This window comes from Rhyacophila brunnea, unplaced genomic scaffold (genome assembly GCF_057557595.1).
Source record: "Rhyacophila brunnea isolate RB1 unplaced genomic scaffold, BYU_Rbru_1.0 scaffold_24, whole genome shotgun sequence".
Lineage (NCBI taxonomy): Eukaryota > Metazoa > Arthropoda > Insecta > Trichoptera > Rhyacophilidae > Rhyacophila > Rhyacophila brunnea.
In genome coordinates, this window is record NW_028232904.1 from 19864936 (window position 1) to 19875682 (window position 10747).

Below are 10747 nucleotides of genomic sequence, written 5' to 3' on the forward strand. Positions count from 1 at the left end.
ATAACGTTTATTCAAATGACGAATTCTTCGGTAATCATTTCACCGTGAAGTATATATGTACGTATGTTACAAAATGCGATGTTAGTTTGCAAAGACTAATGTTCCAATTGGATTCAATACGAACCGAAGCACTCAATAATTTTAAAATAATTATATATCTAATTTTATTTGTGTTTTATAACAATAAGTGTGTTAGATTTTTTATTTGGCTTATCTAGCTCAGACTGTCAAATTGTTTTATCCACAAGACGGAGCGATAATTTTATCGATTTCGCGAACCGGAACTGCGCTCCGGTGCGCTCTGGTCCGTTTCGAGCAACGCCACACATAATAACTCGTCTCGATTGCAACACGTTGATTTTGTCGATATGACATTGTTGGCAGACACAAAACATACGTAACTTAATGTACTGCCATATATAGCGTCGATGCAACATGTTTTGTTAAAAAAACATTTGCTGACCATGCTCAGATGCTTCTCTTAGCGTTCGTATTAACCAGTCGCGCAAGAGAGTTGCAACAATGCTGACAAGTTTGATAAATATTATGATCATATTGAAATCGAGACGTTTTTATAATATTATATATTTTAACTTTAGCAACACCACGCGTGTGTAGTAATACGCCAACTTTGACTTGGCGGTCCTGCACGGTGACACTGTGTCTGTAATGTTAATATGATTTTTTTCAAAATCGGCGAATCTCAATTCGTAATTTCCGTCCTATATCTCGCTCTAACAACCATAATATATAATGCGGTCGTCTGTATCCACACAGTGATGCCAACCCTACTATAATTATAGTACAATACTATAATTTTAATTCCGCTAAAAATGTAAAATACTATAATTTTACGCCAAATATACCAAAATACTATAATTTTAAAGGATTCAAGACGAAAAATGTTCCTGTACTATATATATTTTTAGAAATACTATAATTTTTACGCCTTCGTACTATAATTAGCATAGAAAAAGATGGCAACACTATATCCACATTAAAATATCATGCCTGACAGTTCATACCAAGGGATAGGAAATTAACTGTCGGAATACGATATATCATATTTACATTTACATAATATGCGCTTGTTAATTACCTACGTGGTAAATCGCAGCCATGATTTATTCTGAATCGGAACCGTTTCCTCAATCATGTCAAGCCCATCAGGCACCATTAGCAAGGTGTGCAAGACCAGCCAATGCGCTCCCTAAAGACATAGACATTTTCAGTGACGTGTTAAGTATGTTGTATTTGAAATTTTATTTTTCTGTATAAAATTATAGTTAATATGTTTTTTTGTCTTGCATTTTAAGCACACATATCTTTTTTTACATTTGGTCAGATGCAGATATCTTTTAACGTTACTTTGTGACCAATAAAAATGCAGATTTAATATTTTGCCACATCAAGGAATGTACAATTTGGAACATTTATTATTATGAAAGAAAACTAAAAAAGTGAAAAAAAAACAACAGTTATAACCGTCTGCTATCACAGTACCGATTTGTTATAATGTAAATCTCATGTTGTGAACGTCTTGAATTTATATTTGTTATGTCAACGATGTTTTGTTTTCTTAAATAAATAAATATTTATCACATTTTTTTATTGATTTTGTAGTTACGTGATATGTTAGAATAACCCGACTGGCTTGAAAATATACGAGTAATAACAAAGATTATCTCTATATATATAAAAATCTCGTGTCACGATGTTTGTGGTCGAACTCCTCCGAAATGGCTCGACCGATTTTTATGATTTTTTTAATGTATATTTATTAGATATGAGAATAGGTCAACAAGTATATTTCATACCGCTAGGTGATTAGGGTATCTCTATCCAGAAAAATTTTCTTTTATTTTTTTGACAATTTTTTTTTTGTATTTTTTTTATTATTTGGCATAAAAAAATACTTATAATCCCAAATTTTCACCTTTCTACCCCCACCCTCCCATTTTTTAATCGCGATTTTATTATTTTTGTATGAACAAATTTAACCGTCGTTCGTATTTCAAACAGAACGAAATTATTTATGTTGTTGAATGACAGATGGCGCTACGTCCGAGAAGAATTCAAGAGAAGCGTCGCGTCATTTTGACATTTCATTCGGCATATCACAACGCAGTGCGTGCAAAGTTTTGTACGATTTATTTTAATTTATCTATTTTTATGTGCGTGTATTACAGTGCACAATGCCAGCAAGAAGCAAGGGGGGCCATTTGGGCCGTCGAACGAATAAAGCAACAAACATGCGAAATAGTAGAGCAGAAAGAACAGACAAACAAATCCAACAAGATAACAAAAACGTGCGTGTAAGCATGTCGCAATTGCGTGCATCTCAATCACAAGAGGCACGAGCTGAACGAAATCAACAACGACAATTGGAACGGAGCCAAGCGCGCCGGTTCGTAGTTAACACACGCAGAGCAAATGACCGACAACGCCAACAAGTACATCGAACATTTACATCCGCTTCGTTCCTTCGTCTCGCATTCGAGTACCAGCCAGATATTGAATATTCCGCTCATCCGAAAGTGCTGATTGGTGCTATGGACAAAGAATGTCCCCATTGTCATGCGCTCAAATTCAAACGTGAGTCAGCCGGGATGTGTTGCGCATCAGGAAAAGTGCAACTACCAGAAATTGAGATACCACCAGAACCATTGAACGGCTTGCTCATCGGCACGCTTTACAGATTCAAACCTGTTCCTGAAGTCCATTCGCACATTCAATTCATGCTTCCAAATGACTTCGTTCGGAGCAACAGAAATAGTTCACAATACTGCGGTAAATGGTCAACAATTCCATTCTACGTTCAAAATCAAAGGTCAAGTATACCACAAAGTAGGCTCATTGCTGTCAATGCCAAACGAACCACATAAATTTTTACAAATCTACTTCATGGGCGGTGAGGACATCAACCATGTGAATGCACGTTGCGGCTACAATAGCCTCAATTCGCCTAATGCCAGGCGCATCGTCGGCGAACTGGACGCCCTGTTGAATGAGCACAATGAATTATTGAAATTCTTCAAAGCACACATGCGCGAATTGCAAAGTGACAATCACGCTATTGTCATCAATCCTGATAAAACACCAGCTGGAGAGCACGTGCGTCGATTCAATGCGCCTGTTGTTGACGACATTGCTGGAATCATGATTGGCGACCGCACATCGACGCGAGAAATCGTGATTCGAAGAAGAAACAATAATCTGGAGTTCATCGCTGACACACACCGTTCATACGACGCTCTCCAATATCCGCTAATTTTCTGGAAGGGACAAGACGGATATTGCATAAACAGTAAACAACGAGATCCTGTCACGGGTAATTCATTCATTATGAACATCATTACTCATTTTGAATTGAGAAAATGAATGGTTGATGTTTTTTTGTTTTTATCGGCGGTCATCGTCTACAGCGCTCTATTCCTCTTTCTGTCATAGATACCATCCCCACACACTTACGATACATTCGTTATTTTTTATTTAACAACCAAAATATTCACTAGAAATAATTTATATGGCAGAACAACGTTTGCCGGGTCAGCTAGTAATTATATATAATATGAGAGCCAATCGTTTCCATAAAACAGATCTTTTAGCATGTCGTTTATAGTACGCTTTATAATTGACATTGTTTTTAAATGTTTCTTATCCATGCTTCACAATATACAATTTGAGTTGACCCGCGCCACTCTAGGGTCAATCAATCAGAAAAAAATAGTTATAGACATATATATTATATTTATAAACATTCTCAGTAAATATTTATCGAACAATATAAAATACAACAATATTATGTAGGAATTACATTAATTTTAATTGGCTTTTCAATCCAATGTGGAAGTTGGCTGCCTTACGAGGTTTCTTAGGAGATTTTTTACGATAAATGAATGCTAACTAATGTTGCTTGCTTAACATATAAGATGCAAGCTCTGGGTCCACACAAACACACGTTGAAAAACCACATGTGAACCCGGGATTCCAAACCAATACCCACGATAAATAAACGCCAATTTGTATGCATTTAGAAAATTCCTTCCTTCATACAGCGAACATGGATGGCCCTGATTGCACATGCAAACATAACTATCAAGACGTGGAATACGTTGTTTGGGATTTTCCACTTATGAATCCTGAACGAGCGGAGCTGTTTGCCAGGATCTGTCCACACACGGGGCCTATTGGCCACGCAGACTTGATATCAACCAAAGCCCACTTTGAGACATTTGAGAAATATGGCAGCGTCGTATGTAGAGCAGGTTAATCTCGATTCCAACAGAGGTGAAAAAATAATAAAACAAATTTCTTCAAATATATTAAGTAATTGTCGCGATGAATTATCATAATATTATTTCGAAAAAAAAAACATCTGTGACAAAAATGTTTAATTATTCTATAATTATTGATGACTGGTTTCGGTAATTTCCCGACGGGAATTCTCGATTAATTGAAATTTTTAACATTTCGGGAAATCCCGGATCTCGAGAATCTTTTCTCGGGATTCGGGATTTCTTTATTATCAAATATTAATTGAAAAAAGATTATTTATATGTAAAAAGTTGACAGAAAACACAAAACGTTCAAAGACTGATCGGGGCATTTAACACAATTAAGCCAACGTCAACTCAAAATGAGCGCAACTTTTGTAACATCAAAGGAATTTTGTATCTCAAAAGCGTACGCGATTGTCAGACGCAGCGATTGACAGTCTGTGTTTTTTTAAATCCTATTTTATTAAGTAATGTTTTGACTTATTTTGGTTTTCCTACTTCTATTTTGTTTGTCTTCTTACATGAATTTAAAAAAAACATATTTTTTTTGAATATGTCTGTTTTTACACTGATTTTAGGATTTTTACAGGTTTTTTTTAATTTCCCGATATCTCGAGAATTCTCGAGAATTCTTTTCTGGAAATCCCGAATCTCGAGATTGAGATTTTATCGGGAAATACCCATCTCTACATACAACACATTTCTTCGATATTGGAGTCATGAAAAGATGATAAAAATACTGTATAAAGAATGAGGCGGCATTTTGGCGCTGCCCAGGGGCGGCATTCTGTCTAGGGTTGTCACTGTATATATTTAAGTGCATGTTACCTTTTTTCACGTAAGTATTATAATATGTTGCAGATGTTGTTAGACGTTGCAACTGTTAAGTTGTTGATATAATATAAGATATGTGCGTTGCAAAGCATCACAACTTTGTATGACTGTATAATGTGCGTATTTCTTCTGCTTAGGCTTTCAATGGACTGGTTGAGTCGGTGACGTAAAGGACCCCCCTCGTAGTGAAATGCTTAAAAACACACTGTAGTATAAGATTAGCTCCAAATATATGGTGACCTTGCCGGGAATCGAACCAGTAGTTCCAAACAAGCGTCTTTCCAGCGTCTTACGCATTGGACTACGAGGTTCTTAAAACTTAGTGTAGGATGATCTCACGGAGTTGGATAAGAGATGGTCAGAAGTAAATACACAATTATATCATATTGCAATTTTATTACTTAAATGCACGTACCTATTTGTAGTTCTAATAATAATTAACGTATTATTTTTAATAAATAATATAAAACTTAAAAACAACAAGTACATAATATACATCGATACATTTACGAATATAAACGACACAATAAAATGCCACATACAACTGTTATACATTGTCATACACCATCAAATATTATAGATGTTATTCACAAAAATACAAATTATGTGCCTTTAAAAAGCTAAGTTAACAATGGTAAGATAATAAAACAGAGATGTCCAACCTTTTTGGCACTAACAGTAAAGTTACTTCGATCGTCTAAAATAAATATCCTTCATTCCAAAGATCTAAAAATTATAAAGTATTATAATAAATACTAGGTATATAGGTACACGACTAGGTATATTTAGGTATAGCATTTTTATTAAGATTTAGACAACTTTATTATGGATAGTTAAATTTTTGAGAAATTTATAATAATGGATGTTACATATTATTACATTATTTTGTATTTTAAATTAAATGCTGTGCAGTTTTTATACTTTTATCATTGTATGTATATCGACCATATAAAGGCAAAAGGGCGTAACCTTCAGTTTTTCAAAATAGGTTTTATTGCATAATAAAGTTTTACTTAAGGTGACGCATCAGTGAAACGCCAAATAATTTTCAACTGTACGCGCGACGAAATTTTGTACTCGCTTCGCATTCATTGAGAGAACGGCGAGTCAGACATACGTCACTTTGCTGCGTGATGGCGACGGGCCAATTAATTCTAAAATCGTGTAAAGATGACTAAAAACGTTACCCATTTACTTTAAAAAGAAAACATGTCAATGAATATATTATTATTGTTACTAATAGAATACGTTAAAGTGCCCACCACCACCCGTCATATATGCACAACCGTGGATATGCACGGCCGCTTTCTATGACGCTTTAAACGTGTCTGAAAGAAGTGATTTTAAGTGCTCATTCCGTCCCGAGACGGAGCCGCACGGGACTGATGCTGCAACCATGCACCGTAGTGCTTAAAGAAGAAAGTTAAGAAAGAAAATGTTTGTTTTTGGACTGGCTCTGCTGTCCGCTGACGTTAAGCGCTTTGTGTACCCGCATACTGAGTGTCACGAATTGAAATGGATGAGTCTACAGAAGAGTCGGGACTATCCCGCTCCCCATACGACGCTGCAAATTTCTCAAATGCCGCAAATTTGGCCTCGGTTGCTACCAGATCTCCATGACCAATTGGGCCCGTGTGAGGACGGACCCTGGCAAACAGCTCCGCTCGTTCGAATTCCATAAGCGGGCAATCCCAGAGGATGTGTTCAACATCTTGGTGGTCATGCCCGCAGGTACAACCCGGCCCATCTACTATCAAGCCAAACTCGTGGAGTCTGGCGGCGAAGTTGCCATGGCCGGTGAGGAACTGGCTAATCCAGTGCGAAGGTTGGAGTCTTCTAGTTTGGTGCCTGCAGAATACGTCTGGAAAAAAACGGTAAGTGTGCCGCCCCTTGGGGGAGGCGGTCCACCTCGCCTGCCATGCCGCAAATGCGGTCTTGTACACAATGTCACTTACAGTCTTTCTGTAAGGAACGTCCTCGGATCTCTGCGGTGGTGTCAGATGGACACCGGCGAGTATTGTGCTGATCCCCCTCAAGAGGAGGGTGATCGATCCTCTGACTTGGACGTGCAGATCGAGGGGTAGCACCCCCGCGAGTACGGCAAGCGCGTCAGTAGAAGTTGTGCGGTAGGCTTTGGTAAGCGAGATCAGCGCAAGTCGCTGCCCGCTTAATAGTGCGCGTCTCACGAGAGTTAAGGAGTTTACTCGGGAATGCCAAATGCTGGAGGCGTAACCGGCAATTCCCATGAAAATTGCGCCGTATGCAACCTTAAGGGCTCTAGGCTTAAGTCCCCAATTGCTGCCCGCCATTCGGGCCATTCTCTGATAAGCCGAATTGGCCTTAGAGACGGCCGTCTTGGCGTGGTGAACGAAAGACAGCTTGTCATCAAGAATTACTCCCAGATACGTAACCCTTTCGGAGAAACGCACTGAGGTCTGGCCAAAACGAACCGTGGGCGGCCGTCGAGTTATGTTGACCCGAGAACTACCCCTGAGGAGGACAGCTTCCGTCTTGCTCGGGGCAAAGGTCAGCTTGTTCAGCAACCCCCAATTAAGGATTCTGCCCAAGGCGTCCGTGGCTGCACGCTCAAGTGCCGGTCGGCTCGTCGCCCCAACAAGCAGGAGCAAGTCGTCGGCGTACGCAACGAGCGTGCAGCCCGGAGGCAGTGGCAGGGACAGAACGTCGTCAAACAGAATGTTCCACAGAAGGGGTCCCAGGACGGAGCCCTGGGGACACCCCATGGTCGTCCTCCTGTGAATCAGGCTGGGGCCGGAGTCGTAGGTTATCTCCCTATTGCTGAAGTAGCTTTGAACTAAGGCAAAGAGGTTCCTGGGGATCTGTTTCAGCCTAAGCTTTGCCAGAACCAAGGGCCACCACGCAGTATCAAACGCGCCCGCAATGTCGAGAAAAATCCCGGCAACGAGGTCCTTGCCAGAGCTCTCCACAGAATCGATCACAAAGCGAATCGCATCCTCGGTGGACTTTCCGGGTCTAAACCCAAATTGTCTTTGCGAGATTGGACAGTTTTCCGACAGGTGGGACTCAATCCTGCTGTTTATCAATCTTTCCAATATCTTCCCGAAGACGGGAAGGAGCGTAATTGGTCTATACGCTTTCGGGTCACAAGGAGGGCGACTGCCGGCTTTGGGGATCACCGTGAGATGACCCTTTTTCCAGCAGTCGGGGAATATGCCACTACTCATGCATTCTTTGTAGAGTTGCGTGATCTCGTGTGAGGCAAGAGACCACGCCCTTCTCGCTAGCGCGTTATCTATGCAGTCAAGCCCCGGGGCTTTGCCAATCGGAAGGCTGGCAAACAGGATCCCTAGTTCGGACATGGTAGTGGCTGCGGATCGCGGAGTGTTTAAGGGGAGCAGCGCATAGACGCGAAGCTGCTGAAAGCGGTCGTTGTCAATGTCGAGCGACTCGTTGTCCTGCGGGATAAGAGCATCCAACAGGACTGTGGCGGACTCTTCAGAGCTATTGGTGAACGATCCGTCGGGGCGCCGTACCGCCGACATGACTTTTCCGGGCCGTAAGCCCAGCTTCATCACGCGGAAGGGGGGGCCCCACGGATCATTGCCACCCATTTCAGTGACGAACTCTCTCCAGTGCACCTTCTTAGCCTTACTGATTGCCTTTTTGAACTTGAGTCTAGTGGTCCTGTAGGTGACCGCAAGCGGATGGTCCGCGTGCAGCGGCCCCTCCAGCGATCTTCGCGCTGCTTGTAAGGCCCTTCTGGCCCTCCTCATCGTGTCTCTCAGTCTTGTCAGTCTCGGCTTCCACCAGGGTGCGAGGTTCGGCGGTCTCGGGGTCATCCTTCCGATAGTGCCCTCCGCTTTTTCAATCATGAGATTCGTGAGGTCCTCAGCCGCAGCGTGCATGTCCTTTGGCGGAGGGCGCGAGGCCATCCTGTCCAGACCCTCAGCAAACTCGCGGTCAAAACGTACCCAGTCGGTTCCCTTGGTCCTGAAACACCTCGGCAGTGACTCGCTCACAAGTGGAGCGAGAGACGCGTGGCCCCTCTCGGTCCTGTAGGCGAACGTGATCAGACGGTGGTCGCTTGCTGACGCTTCCAAATGGACAGTCCAGTTCACGACGCGTCCGGCAGAACCAGTGGATATCAAAGTGACATCAATGTGAGATTCCCCATTGTTGGTAGAGAATGTGGCTGGACTATTAGAGTTATTCAGCACCGTCAGGTCGTGAGTTGCCACGAGTTCCTCGAGGGGCGCCGGATTGTCCCGGCCAGACCGCGGCCCCCGGGGGGCCCACAGCCATGATTGAACGTTGACGTCCGCTCCCACTATAATCTGTTTGCCGCGGCATGCAAACAGAATTTTACCGAGCTGCTCGACGCATTTCAGGATGTTTACGCTGAATTTAAAGTAAGAAGAGACCACCACAATGGAGTTCCCCGATCGGTCGGAGACCTCCGCTACGGCAAAGAGTTCGCTCGACAAGTGGGCAAGGTGTAGCACCACTAGGGTAGGATTCGCAACGAAGATGCAGGCCATGGACCCCAGGCCGTGGTGCATTACCCGACCCCCACTGAAACCCAGGTTGGGGCCGTAGGAGTAAGGCTCCTGCACCAGGACCAAATCGATGTCCATTTCCCGAACCGTCTTGATCAGCTCCGCCGTTATAGCCTTCCCTTTGCCCGCATTTAACTGACCGAACCGAATCATTGAATCGAATAATCCGTTCGGTTCCGCTCCTGTGCCATTGCGTACTTGCGCGCTGGGCAATCAGGGTCGATCGCTGCATGTTGGTGCGGCTTCTTGTGCCTGGCGCAGGCCGGGCACTTTCCGGGGGCCTTAATATTAGGGCATTCAGCCCTATCGTGTCCTTCCTCGGTGCAATGGCCGCATGTGGCGCTTCTCGCCGAACAATTCTTTGCCATGTGGCCGTATAAGTGACACCTTGTGCACTTGACGACGCCACAAAAGTCTTTGGTTGGGAAGGATTCCCATCCCATATATATGCGCCCGTCATTGATGAGCGCTTCCCTCACCTTTGCCGGGACCGATATCACCATGTGACATTTCCCGATTCTGGGGCCTGCCCTGTGGCTCAGTTTAACATGGCGGTATGCCTCCGAAGGGAGACCCGTGACATCTTGAGTGTTGGCCTTAATGGCTTCCTTAAGGTCGTCCTCCGTCGTCTTGACCGGCACGTTGAATACAATTATCCGCGGGAGCCTTTTTCCTGCGATTTCAGCCCGGAGACCGGCCTCCTTTAGACCGGGAGCGGCGGCCAGTCGTTTGGCCTCTTCCTCGGTTCTGGGGTGAATGATTACCTCACCTCCACGTACCATTCTCAAGCCCGTTATTTGGACTTTTAGTTCCGCCGGCACGATGGCTTTCTTGACGACTTCTTTAGTGGCCGGAGACTCCATTCCTTCTTGTGTAGGAAAAAAGAACACGCCGGGCCTTGCGGCGGTTGTTGGTGGCACAATTGGCCATTCCGGAGAAGTCTGTCTGACCGGCTTGGCGCCTTTTCGAGTGACGTCGCTCCAAGAATACTTGGTTCCTTCACTGACTGCGTCACCAGTGGCAGCGGCAACCGCGTTTATGTAGGAGGCACGATCTTCCAGTATGGCTTTGCTAGATTCAAGCTTGATTGCGAGAGAC